At 45.2% G+C, this 20,327-nt stretch overlaps 1 pseudogene; it reads left to right on the top strand.

Moving 5' to 3' along the window:
* The first annotated feature begins 14,901 nt into the window (after positions 1–14,901).
* LOC141407769 (uncharacterized) lies at positions 14,902–19,379 on the top strand (annotated as a pseudogene).
* Positions 19,380–20,327: the final 948 nt, after the last annotated feature.

Below are 20,327 nucleotides of genomic sequence, written 5' to 3'. Positions count from 1 at the left end.
TATGAGTGTGTATGTGGAATATAACTGCATGTGAATGTGTGAATATGAGTGTGTATGTGTATTAGTGCATGTGTGTGTGTGAATAAGCCATGTGAGTGTGGTGTGTGAGCTTGAGCCTATGAGTGTGTGTGTGTGCTTGTGTGTGAGCATGACAGAATGTGAGTTTGGGGTGAGTGCAGGCCACAGCCAGTCCCGCCTGGGGCACTAGAACTCTCCAACCCAAGCACCTCAAGTTGTTCTCTTTCCTCACTCCATCCTGAGTTTCTCAGCCCACCACCTTTCCTCTAAACCCCCACAGAGTCCCCGGGACCAGGGGCTCTGAGCATGGCACACTGCCATGCCTCCTCCCTCGCCGCCTCCTGAGAACCTGGGTGTAGCACAAAACAGTCAAATATATTCGTCTTCTGTCATCACTAACTAGAGCTCCACAAGTTCCCAGATCGTCCTGTTAGCTCTTTGCCATAATTATCTAATTTTTGATATCATACTAAGACTCCATAATTATTCCCTCAGAAACAAAGCAAATCCGTGGGATGCAGAGGGTACGCAGATGACTTCTGCTGGGGAGAGAAGCCCAAACACAAGTCCTAGGCAGAGCCCAGAGACCTGGACTGTGGCCGCCAGTAGGCATCCAGCTGAGGGAGAAGCAGGTGGGCCTCAGTGGTGGCTGCCAGGTCCCTTGATGCCGATGGCCACCGGCCTTGCCTCTCCTCTGCCTCAGAAGCACTGGGGGCTTTGGGGATCTGGTGGTCCTCTGGCCCTAAAAGTGGACCTGGTGTGACAAAGTGAAGTTTGCCATCTCCATCCTCCTCAAGCTGCCTGTGCACCCCAGTAGCAGCCACCCTCTCTGTGCTCCTGTCTGCACCCCATGTCCTGGGGTCCTTCTTTGTGCTGCACCTTATGACAGTAACCAGTGTCTCGACTGTGACTTGCTCCTCCCCTCAGGGACACACAAGCACTTTCACATCGAGGCTGCTTGATTTTTATGAATGTTTTATAGTTTTCATTTTAGACATCTTTCTTTGCTTAGTTTATTCCCAGCCATTTTTTTATAGCTGTTTTAAATGCGATTGTTTTCTTGATTCCTTTTTCAGATAGTTTGCTGTTGGGTGTAGAAATGCGACTGATTTTTCTATGCTGATTTTGTTTTCTAAAACTACTGTATTCATTTACTGTTTCTGTTTTAGGGTTTTTTTTATACATAAGATCATGTCATCTGCAGACAGGGACAATTTGGCTTTCGTTTTGTTTTTCAATTTGGATGTCTTTTCTTTCTCTTGCCTAATTGTTCTGGCTAGGACTTCCAGTACTGTGTTGAAGAGAAGTTAGTAAAGTGAACATCCGTGTCTCCTTCCAGATCTTAGAGACACGGTTTTCAACTTTTCCTTATTCAGTATCATGTTGGCTGTGGGTTATCATATATGGCCTTCATTTTATTGAGTTATGTTCTTTTTATAACTAATTTGTTAAGAGATCTTATGTTTACAAAAAGCATTGAATATTGTCAAAGGCTTCTTCTGTATCTATTTAAATGATTATATTATTTTTATCTTCCCTTATCAAATGTGGTGTATCACATTTATTGACTGACATATCATAAGGCCTCCTTGCCTCCCTGGAACAAATACAACCTGATTATGGTGAATGATCTTTTTAATGTGCTTTCAAATTACGATTGCTAGCATTGCTGGTTTTGAATTTTTGCATTCACGTTCATCAGTGACATTGGCCTGTGGTTTAGTTTTTCACTGTTCATGTCTCATTTTGGAATAAGGTAATTGTGTCTCCATAGAATGAGTTTGGAAGAGTTTCCTCCTTTTCACTTTTTTTGGAAGAGTTTGTAAATAATTAGTATAAGTTCCTCTTTAAATGTGTTGAAGAATTCAGCAGTATAAGCTTCAGGTCCTGAACTGTTATTCTTTCTTTCTTTCTTTCTTTCTTTCTTTCTTTCTTTCTTTCTTTCTTTCTTTCTTTCTTTCTTTCTTTCTTTCTTTCTTTTTTTCTTTCTCTCTTTCTTTCTTTCTTTCCTTCCTTCCTTCCTTCCTTCCTTCCTTCCTTCCTTCCTTCCTTCCTTCCTTCCTTCCTTCCTTCTTTGTTCTTCTTATTATTAAATATTTTTGTTTAGAGACAGGGTCTTTCTCTGTCACTCAGGCTGGAGTACAATGGTGCAGTCATACCTCACTGCAGCCTCAAATTCCTGGTCTTAAGTGATCCTCCTGCCCCAACCTCCCAAGTTGTTAGGACTACAAGTGCACAGCACTACACCTGGCTAATTTTTATTTTTACTTTTGTAAAGACTGGGTCTCACTATGTTCCCCAGGCTAATCTGGAACTTCTGGCTTCAAGTAATCCTCCTGCCTTGGCCTCCCAAAGTGTGATTTTACATGTGTCAGATACTGTGCCAAGCCCTCCTGATTTTCTTGTATTGACAAACAATGCTTCAATCTCATCGTTTGTTACTGGTCTGTTCGCATTTCTTCATTCTTCAATTTTGATACGTTACATGTGTTCAGGAAATTGTTTATTTCTTCTAGGTTTTCTAATTTATTGGCATATAATTGTAGTACTTTCTCATGATTCTTTGTATTTCTGTAGTAACTACTTTAGTGTCTTTTTTCATCTCTGATTTTATTTATGTGACTCTTCTCTCTTTTTTTCTTAATCTGACTAAAGATACATCGATTGTGTTTATCTTTTCAAAAAATAACGTTTTATTTCATTGATCTTTCATATTTTTGTCTCCATTTTGTTTATTTGTGCTCTGGTCTTCATTATTTATATTCTTTCACCAATTTGGGGCTTAGTTTGTTCACATTTCTATAATTCCTTGAAATACATTCTTAAATTGTTAATGAGAGTGTTCTGTTTTTCATGTAGAAATTTATTTCTACAAACTTCCCTCTGAGGACTTTTTTTGCTGTATTTCATACATTTTTATATGTTCTGATTTCATTTTCATTTGTCTTAAGAATTTTTAAAATGAAACAATTTATTTTTTAACCCATTGGTTGTTTAGGGACATGTTTAATTTGTATTTATTTGCACAATATCTGAAGTTCTTGTTGTTTCTTTCTGGTTTTATTCTATATTGTCAGAATAGACATGTGATATAATTTTGATTTTTTTAAATTTGCTCATTTTGTGGCCTAATATATGACCCATCATGGAAAACGTTCCATGCACAGTTGGGAAGACTGTGAGTTATGCAATTGTTGGATAATATGTTCCGTAAATGACTGCTAAGTTATTCTGGTCCAGAGTTCAGTTTCAATATGCCGTTTCTTTGTTGATTTTCTGGCTTGATAATCTGTTTATTGCTGAAAGTGGAATGTTAAGGTTTCTTACTATTATTTTCTTGCTTGCTATTTCTCCTGTTAGATCTATTAACATTTGCTTTATGTATTTAGGTGCTTCAATATAGAGTGCATATACAATTACAATTATCATATTATCTTGTGATATTGACCCCTTTATAGTTATATAATGGCCGTATTTGTCTGTTTTTATAGATTTTTGCTTGAAGTATATGTTATCTGATATAAATATATCTATACCCAGCTGTCTTTCAGTTTCCATACTTATAAAATATATTTTTCCATCAGATCACTTTCAATTTATGTATATATTTACAGATGAACTGAATTTCCTGTAGAAAGTTTATAGCTAGGTCTTGTTTTTAATCAGTGTAGCCATTATATGTCTTAAATGGGATAATCTATTTTACATACAAGGTAATTATTGATAGACAAGGACTTGGTACTGCCACATTATTACTTGTTTTCATGTTTTTCTTAAAATTTATACTTTCATTGATTGATTGGTTGATTGATTTCACTATCTTCCTTTGTGGTTAAGTTTTCTCTATCAGTGTGTTTTGGTTTCTTGTTTTATTTTTTTAATTTTTAGAGTATCTACTACAAGTTTTTGCTTTGTGGTTACCGCAAGGCATGCAAAGAACATCTTATGCTTACAATAAGTTATTTTAAAGAGATAGCAACTTAATTTTGATTCAAACAAGGGGAAAAGAAACCACTCTACTCTTCAACTCCATCAATCCCTCACATTTTGCATTTCTGATGTCTTAATTTACATCTTTGTATATTGCTTCTTCCTTAACAAATTATTGTAATTGTTATTATTTGTATTGTATTTTAACCTTCCTACTAAGGATATATAAGTGGTTTACATTCAATTATTACCATATTAGTGCATTCCAAATTTGTCTGAATCCTCACATCTACCTGTGGGTTTATACCTTCAGATATTTTATGTTACATATTGCTGCCGTTTTCTTTCAGTTTGAAGAACAATATTTAGCATTTCTTGTAAGGCTGGTTTGATTACAATGAATTCATTCACTTTTTGTTTGTCTGAGAATGTTTCAATCTCTCCTTTATTTCTAAATGATAGCTATGCTGGATACTGTATTCATGGTTGACAGTTTTTTTTATTCAGCACTTGAATCTATTATCCTACTCTCTCCTGGCCTGTAGTGTTTCTGCTGATAAATCTGCTGCCAGGCATATGGGAATTCTCTTATGTGTTATTTGTTTCCCTTTTCTTAGTCCTTTCAGGGTCTTCTCTTTGTCTTTTACCTTTGAGAGTTTAATTGTAATATGTCCTTGGTTGCCTTATTCAGATTAAATACGATTGGTGACTTTGACCATCCTAAACATTTTAATCTTTCACCAGGTTTAAAAAGTTTTCTGTTATCTATTTGAATAAACTATCACTTTTTCATTCTTAGTTCCCCTTTAATGTCAATGATATGTAGATTTGCTCTTTTGTTGTTGTCCCCCAAATCTCATAAACTTTCTTTGTTTCTTCTCATTCTCTTTTATTTTCATTCTACTCTGAATATGTATTTTCAAAGAGCTTGTCTTTGAGCTCACTGTTTCTTCTGCTTGATCAGTTCTACTATTAATGCCTTCCATTGGATTTTCAATGTGTTCAATGAACTTTCCAGCTCCATGATTTCCATTTGATTTTTTCCCATTATTTTGATTTATTTGTTGAATTTCTCTGGTAGATTTCTGAATTGTGTTTCTACTTTCTCAGTGTTCACAGGTTCTTCTTAAAACAGCCATTTTGAATTCTTTGCCTGCCAGATCATTCATCTGTATGTCTTTAAGGTCAGTTGCTGGCTCCTTGCTTTTTCCATTTGGTGAGGCAACTTTCCTAAGCTATTATTAATATTTTTAGATATACATCTCCGTCTACACATTGATGAATTAGATATTTGAGTCTTCTCAGTTTGGGTTTCTTTGTGACTACTTTTCAGTGGACTTATTAAGAAATTTTGAGTGGACTCGCAATTGTATTCCATTGCAGCATTAGAGATAGCCCAGATCCCGCATTAGACGTAAGTCTTGCTATGGCTGCACCACTGATGCACCATTTGCTGAATGGGCCCACGGGTGATCCATAGAGTCCCCTGGCTATGGGGTGAACATGTAAGGCCATCAAGCCTGTAGAGTCTGTGTGTTGTTTCACATGAGGCTGTTGCTAGCCTCACCTCCTCTTATGTCCTTAGCATCCTCACATGGTTCATCCCTTTTGGCACTCATGATGCCACTTGTGGGCTGATACAGGAGTGAGTCTACTGTGAAGGCACTCAGTGTAGTGAAAAAAACAAATATCAACCTCTTGTTGACTTTTTTCAATGTAAAACTATAAGCCCTGTGGGAGGTTCTGCAGATGGTACCATAATGGCCTGAGGGAGGAGTATCACAGTCACAGAGTTGGTTCACTCACTGTCTAAGCCATGGTTTTACTCATCTTCACAGTCCAAACGTGCTTCATAACCTTGTTCATGCATTGAGGTTCTGTTCTCATAATGGTAATTTCACATGTAGACAGTTGCTCATATTGATGTTTCTATAGGGGTGTGATAGCAGGAGAGGTCTGCACCACTGTCTTGCTCAGCCTCGATCATTTTTTTCTAACAAGAATTTGTCTCCTCCTCGTTTTTCTTTTTCTCTTAACCGACCAAGTTTAATCTTTTAATCCTTCTCCCTCCTCTGCTTCTAATGTCATTGTTTCTTTGTACACCTATCATATCCACTATGCTACATGACCTTCAGTTGATTAGATATGATATATAAGACTTAATGTCCTATAAAATAGAGGTAATAATAGTGTCTAGTTGATAGGAAGGTTAAGAATATTAAATGACACCATTGATGTTAAATGGAAGTAACTTTCTGAAATGTATTGATGAGATGTGATTCTTTGTTCTAGTCTCTTTATAGACTAGACTGCTTTGTTCGAGTTTTCTCTTTTCAGTCACAGAAAGCAAAACCATTGTAATAGTAAAAATTAAATAAAATTTAATTTAAAATTGTGTTCTACTCTTCTCCTTGTTCAGCCATGGAAAGCAATAAAATTGTGATAGCAGAAATTAAAAGTGAGCAGAGACTTATTTAAAAATTGGCATTCTCCTTTTCAATGCCAAAATAAGACCTAGACAGTTTGAATAAGGCAATAGTCTCCAGAAACAATTTATTGAAGAGAATGTGGGCTTCTAAATCCTAAAGAGATTTTTTACGTATGTGAGTCAAGTTTGGCTGCCTTGAATCCTACTATGACTTTAAGGGAAGTTCTAGGTAGGGTGGAAATTGTCAAAGAAAAAAATTGCACCAGACAAAGTTAAACACATAAAAAAGCTATTATTGAAGGTTATCGCAAAAGGGTAAAGAGGCCAGTACTTAGTCTGAACTCAGCTCCACTGAAACAAACAGCAGTAGAGATTTTGAGTTGGGATGAGGGGGAGATCATAGACCACCTTTCTTTGCTAGTTGTCTTTTTCCAAAGGAATGCTAAACTATCTTTTTATCTTTATGACAGAAGGTAATTTTACAAATTAGATCAATATGCCCACCAAAATTTTGCTCTTACTCTCTCATGGAGTCTGGGAGATAATGGTGTTATCTTTCTTGAGAAGTATATTTCAAAGGGATGGCACTGAGGTTCTTGAAATGGACATTTCTGAAGTGTAAAACTGGCAAGTGAGCTCTTACAAAGATGTCTATGTCAAAGAGGCAGAGAAATAATTTACAATGATAACATTTCTAGAATATTAGAAAGAAAAGAAAAGAAAAGGAGCCTAGAATCAGAAATAATCCTGTCTAAAATTTTATCAAGCTGAAGGGATTGTTTTAGTCAAAGGTTTAATGTAAGGGGAATTTCTATGAACAAGAGGAAGAGAAGAGCTTTGAACTACACAGGAAGGAGAAAGTTCCCAGGAGATGTGAACTTTCTCAGTGACTATGGCTCTGCCTGTGTCTCTGATCAGGTATTGAGCCCCAGCATCCTCCTGGGACTCGCTCAAAGAGATAGATAAGAAAAAATAGACCAAGAAAGATGAGAAAATATGGAGGCTGGTGTCTTCTCTAGTGCACATAGGGTGGCCCAGGAATGACAGAGTGGCAGGACAGCGGGAGGTGCCTTAGAGATCAATTCCCTTACTCTCAGCTTGTAAGTGCTGCCTGAAAATCCAGTCTCTCCAAGCTTAGTGGGAGGGGGACTCATAAATGGGTTGACTGGACCAGTGGAGGCCCCCGGTGGGACATGCTGGCCTCAGAATGTGAGGTCTAGGAGGCTAGAGGGAAATGGCATTGGGTGACCAGAAACTGCATCAGTGGGTGCCAATACATGCAAAATCAAAGAGAAGATGAGCCACATCAGCAGATATCAGTGAAGAATGTCCAGAGAAGACTCCACTGACCATACACAGCACAGACCAGCCTGTTCCGGAGGACAGTGCAAATGGCGCCCAGCAGCAAGGGAGGCTGCTTCGACCCTGCCCACGCCACCAGCAGCTTGGACCCTAGAGTCAGATGCCACCACAAGGCCTAATTCCAGTAGTCGGTTCACTTCTCAGGAAGACGGGAGCCTGCACTCAGCACCATCCCTGTGGCTGCACAGGGCCAAGTACCCGTGACCGGGCGCTCTGGGTGCAAGCCAAGAAACAGCAGAACCTAGGGTGGCCTGTCGGTGAACTCGGCGACACTCTGACCATCTAGGAACAGCCTCAACAGCCTCAGCTGTGGGGTCAGCTGCAACTGCCACCTGCTGACAGCGCATGGGAGCAGTAGTGGCAACCCTTGACCCTGTCCCCGCCACCAGCAGCGTGGACAGCAGGGCCAGAGTGTGCCTCCGCCCCTAAGACCTTAGGCCATGCAGCTGCAGGAGGACATGAAACTGCCGCTGACACAGCTCCCAAAGGCTATGCAATGCCCAGCGAGGCGACCCTGCACTCTGGGCGCGGGCCAAAGATCAGATACTACCATGAAAGGACGGTGAACTTGGTGACCCTAAGGCTCGCAATGGGTTTAGCAGCAGCTGCCACCTGGAACCAACCCTGACCGCATCACCAGCAGCAGGAACCCCAGGGCCAGATGCCGCCTCAGCGGCTAATTCAGGTGTTCCTCCTCCAGCTGCAGCAGGGTGGAAATCCGACGCTGAGCCCTATCTTGGCGGCTGCACAGAGCCCAGAGCCCACACAACGCGCTCTGGATAAGAGCAAAGGAAGAGCGGACTTAGGGTGGGAAGAGCCTGCACTCTCAGATCCTCAGGCCATCTGGGGTCAGCCCTGCCAGCCTCGGTCTAATGCTCCGCTGCAGCTGCTACCTGCTCGTGGCGCCCAGCAGTGGCAAACCCGGCCTCTGCCTGCCACACCAGCGGCCCCGAAACCTTAGAGCCAGATGCCACGTAGTGGCAAAGTCAGGCAGTGAGCCCACAGCTGCAGGAGAGCGGGAACCTGCCCTTCGGCGGATTCTTGGAGGCTGCACAGTGCCCAGCGCCCCCCACCCAGTGCTCTGGGTGCGGGCAAATGACCCTCAGGCCATCTGGGACCGGACCAGCCCTGCAGCCTCAGCGGTGGGGTCAGGGGCGGCTGCCAAGTGCACACTTGAACTATAGCAGCTGTGGCAGCCGCGGACCCTGTGCAAGCCACTGGCAGTGCAGACCCCATGACCAAAAGCCTCTGAGGCACCCGACTCAGGCGGTCGGCCCCCCAGCAGCGGAAACCTTCCCCCAGAGGGCAGAAACCTGCAGCTCAGCCCCATCCCATCGCCTGCACTGTGCTCAGCGCCTGCCAACAGCAGTGAGGATTCCATGGCTGGAGGCCTTTCCAGGGCAGGAACCTGCCGCTCTGCCTATTCTAGGCAGCCGCACAGGGCCCAGCGCCTGAAACCCCGAGCTCTGGGCGCGGGCCAAGGAAGAATGGACCCTAGGCTGGGACAGCGGTGCACTGGGCGATCCTCACGCTTTATGGGACCAACCCTGCCGGCCTCTCCTGAGAGCTCAGCTGCAGCTGCCACCTGTACAAGGGCACGGCAGCAGCAGAGCAACCGGGCACTTTGCCTGCACCACCAAGAGCCCAGACACCGGGGCCAACGCCATCTCAGCACCGAATTCAGGAAGTCAGCCCTGCAGCAGCCGCAGGGCAGAAACCTTTGCCCTCGGCCCAGTCCCCCTGGCTGCACAGTTCCCAGTGCCTGCGACCCGGAACTCTGGGCGCAGGCAAAAGAAACGCAGACCCTATGCTGGGATAGTGGTCCACTCCATGACCCTGAGGCTGTCTGGGAAAAGCCTTGCCAGCCTCCATCATGGGCTCAGCTGCAGCAGCCACTGCACATGGGTGCAGCAGCCTTGGTGGCGACCCAAGACCGTGCTCTTACAGCAGCCAGGCGGACCCCAGGGCCAGAAGCCGCCCAGCGGCTAATTCGGGTGGTCAGGCCTAGCTGCAGGAGGATGGGAACCGGCTACTCAACCATTTCCTGGAGGCTGCCCTATGCCCAGCGCATGAGCACCCTGCTCTGGGTGCCTGCAAGAAAGAGCTGACTCTATGGTGAAAGGGCCGTGCCCTCAGCGATCCCCAGGCGGTCTGGGAACACCCTGCGTGCCTCTGCTGTAGGTTCAGCTGCAGTGGCAACCTGCAGCAGCTGTGGCAAACTCCGACCCTGCCAGCGCCACCAGCAGTGCGGTCCCTTGGGCCAGAAGCCTCCAGGGCACCGAAGTCAGGGTGTTGGTCCTCAGCTGCAGGAGGACGGGAACTGACGCTCAGCCCCACCTCAGAGGCTGCATGGTTCCCAGAGCCAGGGCCCAGCTCTTCTAGCGCAGGTTGTGGAGGGGCCAGGGGCAACCCAGGCTTTAGGGCAGTGTCATGATCACAGCTCACTGAAGCCTCAACCTCCTAGATTCAAGCTATGCTCTCACCTCAGCCTCCTGATTAGCTGGTAGCTGGACTACAGGCAGGTGCCATAAAGCCTGGCTATTATATTTTATACATATTTTGGAAAGACAGGGTCTCACCATGTTGCCCGGGCAGGTCTTGAACGCCTGCAGTTCAAGCGATCCTCCCAACTGGACCTTCCTCAGTGCTGGGATTGTATGTGTGAGCCACTGGGCCCTACCTGCCGCTTTTATTATAAGGATACTTGTCATTGGATTTCGGGCCCATCCTAATCCAAGATGAGATGCCCTTGTCTGAAGGTGCTGGACTTAATTACATCTGCAGAGTGTTTCCCAAATAAAGGCACATTCACAAGTTCCAGTTAGACATATCTTTTAATTGACCACCATGCAATCCACTCGAGGAGTATTAAAATGCCAGTGTGGACTGAGGCATCAAAGAATGACATTATTATATCAAATACATTGCCTTCTTTGTAGTGACCTGTGGGCTTGGAAACAGAACCATTTGCAGCTGTCAGGGAAGTGCACAGAGCCTGACCTTTCCCGCAGCCTCTTCCCCACTGGCCTTCCATGAGAGGATCACCCTTTGAGAGTGTGAGAGATTCCTCTTAAATGCTAAAGACCACAGGAGCATTTGGGAGGGGGAAGATGTTTAGGGAGCAACTTAGTTGCCCTGAGGTGCCCATCACCCTTCACTGTTTCAGCAAGGATCTGGGAATGGGAACCAGGCATAAGACAGATACATGTGGATGAGAAGAGGCCAGAGTCTTTCTCTGTGTAGGCACCACCCAGCCCAAGATGAACATTGCTCCAGAAACACACGCACTCATGATGTTAAACCCAATCTATTGAGTACTTAATGCGAACTGGGAATAATTTTAAGCACTTAAGCTGTCATTTATATCTCCCCTACCAGTGTTGCACATGGTATTAAGCATTTGACAAAGTGTATTGTATTAACTCCTGCAGAAAACCTAAAAAGGGGAAGGGCAGTATAATTAATAGAATTTTCCATATGAAAAGATGGGGACTTGAGTTGAGGTCACAATTTATATATGGTATTATATTGTACTTCACACACGTAACATAGTAAGTGTCCTGGAGAATCTTGGTCTCTTAGTCTATATAATAACATAAGCAACTTTTGTGAGATTAATTGTTTTTCCGAACCATGCCTGGAATATTTGCATAACATTCCAGTGTTTAAATATGTTGTTTATTGCCAGGTGTGGTGGCTCACGCCTGTAATCCCAGCATTTTGGGACTCCAAGGCAGGTGGATTGCCTGAGCTTAGGAGTTCAAGATCAGCCTTAGCAACACAGGGAAACCCCATCTCTACTAAAATACAAAAACATAGTCAGACGTGCTGGGGTGTGCCTGTATTCCCAGCTACTTGGGAGACCGGACAGGAGAATTTCTTGCACATGGGAGATGGATGTTGCAGTGAGCTGTGATCGTGCCACTGCACCACAGCCTGGGCAACAGAACGAGACCTCGTCTCAAAAAAAAAAAAAAAAAAAGTTGTTTCTCAAACCATTTTCATCTTCGAAACATTTCAGGCCTCCTCCAACTAACCAGCTTATGTTAAATTTTGTTTTATTTGAATTAAATTTAATTTCAATAGTCACCTGTGGTTATTGGCTACTGCAGTGGATAGCACAGAGATGAGAAATAATAGAAACCTTTTTTTTTGTTTGTTTCAATGGTGAACATTGTCAAAAGTTCAGTTCCTGTTTTATGTAAGATTTTGGTTTATATTTTCTCAAAGAAGTGAAGTACAAAAAAGAAAAAAAAGAAAACAAAATGATGATCCAGCAGAACTTTGGTAAGGAAGGGTGAAGAAGAGACACTTAACTCAGGGTGGAGACAACAGAAATGACCTTGTTTGAAATGCAGCTCCTGTCTGTGTGGCTCTCTGTGCTCTGTTGGGGCATCAGTTCCTTTACTTCTTAGTTAAATCAGTTATTTCGATGGTACAATGTTTTTTTGTTCAATAAGTGTGATATTTTGCACAGCTGGTTTATTTCCAGTATGGAAGCTCTCTGCTCAATCGTCTTGATTTCTCTGGGCTTTTTCCCACTCTGCAGATGTAAACATGGCACCTGTATATCTCTCTCCAGGTTCTGATGTAGTGTGACAGTGTCTATGACTTGCCCACCTAGAGAAATACACACATTGCAACTTGAGGAAGAGAAAAAGAGGGCCCTGCAAAAGGCATCTACAGGCCCCACGTGCTGTTTACCCTTCTTATTTATTGGTGAAGTGACTCCTCATTCATTTATTGGGCAGTTGTAAGCAAAGGAATTAACTGACTATGACAATTCATCTTGATGTACAAAACTTTAGTCTGTTTTGAGTTTCCACTGTTGGGAAATACCTAGTTATACTAATAGTTATACTAATTAAGAACAGTTACAGATAGTATAGTGACAGTCTTTTTTTTTTTTTTTTTTTTTTGAGACAAGCTCTTGCTCTGTTACCCAGATTAGAGTAGAGTGGCATGATCATGGCTCACTGCAGTCTCAACCTCCCCAGGCTCAGTGATTCTCCACCCTCAGTCTCCTGAGTAAGGGGGAATACAAGCACGTGCCACCGTGCCTACATATTTTTTGTATTTTGTTTTGTTTTGTTTTGTAGAGATGAGACTTGGCCATGTCACCTAGGCTGGTATTGAATTTCTGGTCTCAAGTGATCCTTTCTCCTCAGGCTCCCAAAGTACTGGGATTACAGGTGTGGACCAGCATGCCATGCCTATAGTGATATCTTTAAGTAAGCCTCTCCTTGCTTCTTTTGAGCAATTTTTCAAAGCAACAGACACCTTATTAAATGAGAAAGTTGATCGGTTTTCCTAATGGCTGCTAATAAAGTAAAGAACTAAGGAACCTCTTTGATTTCAATGAAGTCCCTACAGATGTTATGGGCTACTTGTTACTGACAAGTATGGTAGGAACTATAGGTCAAGCTGTGATCGGCAAATAGATCTTGCTGAAGAGGAAGAACGATTGGCTAAGATAATCCCCCGGGACAGCTGGCATACGTTTAGACAAAGCTGAATTGAATGCTTTCTGAGGAGGAGTGTGTTAGTCTGTTCTCACAGTGCTATAATGACATACCTGAGACCGGGTAATTCAAAAAGAAAAGAGATTGAATTGACTCACAGTTCTGTGGGCTGTACAGACTTATGTTTATAGGGAGGCCTCAGGAAACTTACAATCATGGCAGAAGGCGAAAAGGAAGCAAGCACATATTCACACGACTGAAACGAGTCAGGGGAGGTGCTACACACTTTTTAAACAAGCAGATCTCAGAGAACTTTGTCTTCAGACAGCACTAGGGGGATGAGGCTAAACCACTAGAAATCACATCCATGATCCAATCACTTTACACCAAGCCCTTCCTGCAACACTGGTCATTACAATTCCACATGAGATTGGGAGTGGAGGGTGCAGAAATCCAAACCATATCAAGAAGCATTTTAAAAGTTGAGGGAAGTTCTAATAGATGGCAAGTCAGGACAGGGAATTCCATCAGCATAATACTCCTCTCAATCCACGCCAAAGTGGGAGAAAGGGAAAAGTGCAAGGATGAAGACGGGACACAGCAAAATGACAGGATGACTCACAAGATGGCCCCTGTGGAAAGCATTTACTGACTCAAAATCCAAACCATGAAGACAATAAGAGCAAATCTGCTGAGTTTCTATGCTCTTTATGTTTATTAGGGAAGGGCAAAAGCCAGCCCCTTGATATTGTTATTGTTAATTAACATCATCACTGCCTGCTCTTAAGTGTCTAGATACTTTCTAGAATCTAGTATTATTTTCACTCAAATGATTTTTGGATATGCCCTGTCATGCATGTGATATTGCAGAAACATCCTACATTAACCACAGCAAGATAGCTATGTAATATGTGGGATCACTTTAGGGGAGTGTATTTCTACCCTATTTTGAGATGGAAAATGAAGTAGAGATGTCCATTTGTCAATTTCTTCTACATTATGTCAAATATTCAAAGAGATTATTTTATTTATTTCAAAGATGCATTCATGTTGAAATTAAAATTTAAATTAAGAAAATTTATAAACTGAGTCAAAAGAAAAGTAAGCAAGGCAATTGGTTAAGGTGTCGGTTAATGCCACCATACTTCTGTATGCCCTGGAAGCGTCAGGCATAAATGACTTTAAAGTATTCGGCATGTGGCCAGGTGTGGTAGCTCATGCTGTCATTCCAGGATGTGGAGAGGTTGAGGCAGGTGGATTGCTTGAGACCAAGCAAGGCAACATGGTGAAACCCCATCTCTATGAAAAATACAAAAATTAGCCAAGCAGGGGGGTGCCTGCCTTTTAGTACTAGCTACTGGAAAGGCTAAGGTGAGAGGATCATTTGAGCCCAGGAGGTTGAGGCTGCAGTAAGCTCTGGTTGCACCACTGCACTCCAGCCTGGGTGAAAGAGGGAGACCCTCTGCCCAGGACTCTTGGGATAGGACTATACCCATAGGGATTGTCCGCAATAACTTCACATTTGAGTGGAAGTGGAGATTATATGTACCAATGCCAATATGTAGCAAAAAAGAAAAACATAAGAAATCATGGCAGAAATGGCCCAAAGAATGAAAAAGGGTGGAGGTAATTGAGAGAGGCTTTCTGGTGATACAATTTGAACTGATTTCTGGAGAATGGGTTGAATTCCAATAGGGGGAGATGGACCAAGTTAATTTTGACGAGGGAAATGTCTTGAGCGAAATCTCAAAAAGGAAAACAGGCCAATGTAAAGTATTAATGAGCGGTCCGGTTGGTGTGCGGTGTAGGAGGAGAGTTCCAAGTGAAAAGGTAGTTGGTCTGATAGGTCAGGGTCTTACAGGCAGAGGCAGATACTATCATTATTCCATTTTTCAGATTGGAAAACAGACACAGAGAGTCCAAGGTCACAAAGCTGGGAAGTGAATCTGGGCAGTCTAGGGGTAGCACCCTCTTCTTAAATGATCCATTAAAGGTTCTCTTCTGCAGGCATTCCAAAACTCTTCTCCATCTTTAGCTTCCGCAGAGTACCATGAGGCCCCCTGTCTACCTCACAGGACAGGGCCTCAGAAAAGCAACAGATCCCAACTCATACTAGCTTTTAAATAAAAAAATGTATAATCTTGCAAAACAAGAAGTGCAGAGGTTGGGCAAGAGCCAACATTGGTTAGTTCAGCAGCTCAACAATAAATCCAAGGACCTGGGTATTGGTGCACCTCTCCACACCACCATCCTCATGGGCCAGCTTCTACTTCCTCCTGAATGCTGTGTCTTTCCCTAGTTTTCTCCCTGATTTTAGCTCAAGTGCTGCTTCCTTCCTGGGGCCAGCCTTTCCTGCCTCCCTCGTGGGGCCAGTCCATCTTCCCAGGCTCTTGCAGCACACCTGGGTCTGCTGCACTTCCCCTTATTACATAATTCCGTGAATAACGTCACCTCTTTCTGTTAGACTCAAAGCTCCACTAGGGAAGAAATTCTGTGCATATTGCTCACTATTGAACCCTGGAGTCGACCACCCAAATATTTGTCAAATGAATAAATGGTAGCTCTACAGGCCAAAGGAACCCAAGAAACATGCAAACTACCAAAATACTCTTTACAACTCACTCCCCTCTGGAGAGTTTTCCCTGAGGCACATTCCTGTTGGTTTCTTCCCCTCAAGAAGCATTCTCCTTTCTCCTTCCTATAAAAGCCAGGTTTTTCTCAGATAGCCACACCATGCCCCATGCAAACAGATTTGGATTATTCTATCATTTGGACATAATCTATGCACCCTATGCAGGTCCACAGGGTGCTGGTTGCCCCAGCTGCTGCTGGTGGTCTTCATGTAGCCAAGGTATCGCTAGTGCATGTGGAGAAAACAGAGCAACTGGAGAGAAACCGAGGAGGTAAAAGTGGGCAGGGCTTGGTGATGTTTGGGGATATGAGGGATAAGACAGAGAATGGTCTTAGGAAAATCTCCTGTTTTTTCCTTTTGGATAATGATATAGATGAATAAAAGTTCCAATCACGGGGATAGAAAACACTGGAAAATATGAGATTCATTCAGGCAAGTCTTTCATACACTATTCCATCATCAGTTTCATAAGGGAAAGGGAGTCAGATCTCATCTCCACCTTGTTTGCTTCTATCATACTGTGTTCTACCTTGTTGGATCTAGTTGATAACTAGATGATAGCTTCATACTGGTGGTGGACTTACCTACTAGTGTTTGCACCTCCTCCTTGCCAGCCTAGAAGCTCTGAGACAGCAGGAGCAGTGTGTGTGCACGCATGTGTGTGTGTAACTGGATTCCCCACAGCACATTATTGTTTCATCCATAGTAAATGGTGGAGGAAAATTTGCAGGCCTTAGCTGGACTACAGCATTGTGAAGGTCAGATAACCACATTTGATAGACAGGTTGGATTCTAACCTTGAAGCAGACAAAATGCCCATCTTATCAGCCTCACTTACACCGGCTGTGCCTTTCCTTTGTGGTTGTACATTTGAAGAGCTCATGCCAAAAGCTTCTTAAAAAGGGGATTGGACGTTCACCAGCCTCAGGCTGCATGGCAGGGTGACTGTGTCTTTGAATATCCCAGCTGGAGGCTGGTCATCCTTTAGTCTTTGAGTGAATAGACTACTCAGGAAGGCAGGGATGCGTGCAACCTCCTTTCTTGTTAATGAGTTTGCATTTTATTTTGGCAGATCTAAAATAATATTTCAAAGGCAGTGTAGAAGCAGATAGGGACATTACTTGTAATCGTTTAATATTGCTTGACATGACATTTGCCTACAGAAAGAGAGACAAGCCACCATCTTCAAGGGAGGGCCAGAAGTGTTAAGTGCATCATGTTGAATACAATTTTGTTTGGTGATCAGGCAGCCCTGGGGTCAAATCCTGTCTCTATTGCTACCAATTAAGCCACTTAACTCCATCTGAGCCTCAGGCTGCCCATCTGTGTAATAAGCAGTAATAGCAGCTCTCCTGCAGGACTATGGTGAGAATTACAGCTCAGGCAACGATCATCATACTTTTTGGCACAGAGGTGTTCACTACCCAGGCAGTGTTATTATTATGTCTAAAGTCACAAAGGCAGTTTTTAAGAAAGATAGAAAGAAAACTTGTTTCTCTCAGTTCTGAGCTTATTAGAGCACACTGTTTTGCTTGAATAAAGCAGCCCTGGAGTCTCTCAGGGGAGGGTGTTTGTAACATCTGCTCAGGCACGGTTTCATTTACCATGAAATTCATTACCCAGAGACTAGCCCAGTACAAGTTGTGGGGAGATACTCATGTGAGTTGGCGAACTTTTGGTCAAATATTTTCCCTAAGCGCAGGTCTCTATGGCATTCTACAGAACACTCTGCATCCTTCTAAGGGACACTGGAAGAGCAAATGGATTGTACAGTGAGTTACAAATAAAATGGCCAATCTCAGCATGAAAGACTGAGGGTGTTACCTAGTGAGGACGCAGACCACTCCATCTACATACAAGCCCATCTACATACAAGCAAACCACGAGCCTGCCAGAAAGAAAGAACATGCTATATAAAGGTTTAATAACAGTGATGAATATTTGAACTTCAGCTGCTGAGCAGTTCATTGGCCTCCCTTCCAGGAACAGAAGCCAAAACACATCAGGATTCTTGAAGGCCCTGAAAGGTAAATGAGAATCCTAGTGTATGGCAAAACATTCCCACAAAAGAAGGGCTCCGTGTGTAGAGACTTAGAAAGGATTCCCAACTTCAGTCCCTTCAGAACCAGAAGCAAAGGTGGGGGACAGCGCAATTAAGTGGCCCTAGAGATTTGCAAGGAACTAGAGCCTTCCAGAGAAGTCCAGTTTTCCTATGCAGGGAGAGGACTGGGAGTTCTCTGGTCACAAGCATTGTGCCTTTGTTTTCAGGAAGACTTCTGGAGTCCCCCAGCATTGGAGGAACATTGCCTTACTGCGGACTCAAGCACAGTCTCTTACCTGGTAAGAAAAATGGAGCTGCAAGCAGCTGCTGAAAACTTTATCCAGAAACCCAACGATGTTGGCACAAAGAAAGGAGGGCTGTAGAAAAGTGACCATGGAAACACATTGAGCTCTTAATCTGACCCATTTCTTCTGGGCCAGGCCTGGAGCCAGGAATGGGGTGATGAATGAGGCCTGAGCTGAGATCGTGAGGATGAGAGGGAGTCCACCCTGTGGGGATCTGGGATGATGAAAGGGCTCCGCAGATGGGGGACGCCCTGGCGAGTTCTGCTGAGTGGAAAAGGGCTTGGAGTAACTGAGGTCAGCTGGATTCCTTAAACACTGCTCAGAGCCCTTGAAGCCATCTAAGGGCACACTTCTCAGGCCTGCTCCACCACGCTCAACTGGGAATCTTTTAAGGACAGCTGCTCTGTTAGGCTTGGCTGAGATGGTGTAGTTTTTCCCCGCCGCGGTAGTGGCACAGACAGTAAGTGTTCAGGAGCCGGGCCTCACAATGCCGTGGACTAGGGCAAAGGAGGACCCCGTCCTCTCCCAGCCCTAGGCTAAAACACGGGAGGAACCCGACCGGTGGCTCCATGGACCCCTGCAATGCCAAGAGCTAGGTTATGCTGCTGAAGGACCTCTCCGCCCTGGACTAAGGCACCGGAGGATCCCGGCCCTGCTGCGCCCGGCGGTGTCCTGGACTGTGCCACTGCAGAACCCCCGCCACTCCACACCCTGGACTCTGGCTCTGGAGGACTCCGGCCCTGGCTCGTCCTGAACTACTCCTGCCCCTCAGCGCGCTGGACTGTGTTTCCAGAGGACCTGGTCCTGTGGCAACTTGGGCTACCTCGTGGACTCCAGGACCCCAGTCCTGCCGGGCCCTAGACCAAGACCCAGGAGGACCCGACACCCCCTGTACTAGGGCACCAGAGGACCCATACCTTGCAGTGCCCTGGATTACAGCTGGGAAGGACCCCCAATTCGCTGAGCACTGGACTCCAGCACAGAGGGATCCCCGCCACGGAGATATGGACCACTCCTGCCCCACCGCACCCTGGACTACCGCACGCCAAGACCCTCGCCTGAACGCCTCCTACACTCTGGCATGGGAAATCCGGCCTCCCAGAGCCCTGGACTCTGGCATTGGTGGACTCCCACTCGGCTACGTCCTGGACTCCTGCACCAGAGGACTCCTGTCCCCCCGCACCCTGGACACCTACACTAGAAAACCCTGTCCCGTCTCCCCCTAGACTATGGCAGGGGAGGACCCTGCAAACCGACTCCGGCACAGTAACATCCCTGACCCGTCATGGGCTGTATTCCAGCACTGGAGGACCCCCTGCCAGGGCGCTCTCTGGACTACCCCTGCTCCACTGCGTCCTGCCCTACAGCACAGCAGGACAGCCGTCCCCCGGCGCACTGGACTGAGGCACAGCAGGACTGGGGCCTCGTGTGTGGCGAACTATAGGACGAGGTGACCCCCGCCCCTCCGCACCTCGGACTATGGCACAGGAGGACCGCCACTCGCGCATGCCCTGCACCACCTCAGGACAGGTCCCCCACTCTGCCACGCCCGGAATACAGCACTGGAGGACCCCAATCCCGTCGCTCCACGGACTCCACCACCGAAGACCGTCGCCCCCCTGCGCCCTGGACAAAGGCACGGGAGGACCCAGCCTCACCGCCCCGAGGGCTATCGCATAGGAAAACCCCCAGCCCCACCGTGACAGAGACTCTGACAAGAGAGGACTCCTGCCCCCTGCTCCCCCGACTACAGCAAGGCAGGAACCACACTCCTCGGAGGTCCTCACTGTGGCAACTGTGGACCCCCGCCCTGGTATGCCCTGAACTAAGTCAGGCAATGACCCCGACCCCACCAGGCCGTAAACTCCAGTATTGGAAGACCATTGCATTACTGTGGACTCAAGCACTGGACTATCTCAGGGCAGGATCCCTGTCCCACCAAGCCCTACTCTATGGCACGAGAGTACCCAGCCTCACTGCGCTCTGGACTCCAGCACCCCAGGACTCCTACACGGAGGACTCCCGCTCCTTCACAGTCCCGTCCTGGACTCCTGTACAAGAGAACCCCCGCCCGACTGCACCCTGGACATAGCAAGGCAGGAATTCCGCCCTGTGGCGCTCTGCACTGTGGCACCTGAGGATCCACAGT

The sequence above is a fragment of the Macaca fascicularis genome, chromosome 10 (assembly GCF_037993035.2).
Source record: "Macaca fascicularis isolate 582-1 chromosome 10, T2T-MFA8v1.1".
NCBI classification, from domain to species: Eukaryota; Metazoa; Chordata; class Mammalia; order Primates; family Cercopithecidae; genus Macaca; species Macaca fascicularis.
Note: the sequence above shows the minus strand (reverse complement) of the source record. Positions and strands in the feature narration are given on the sequence as shown.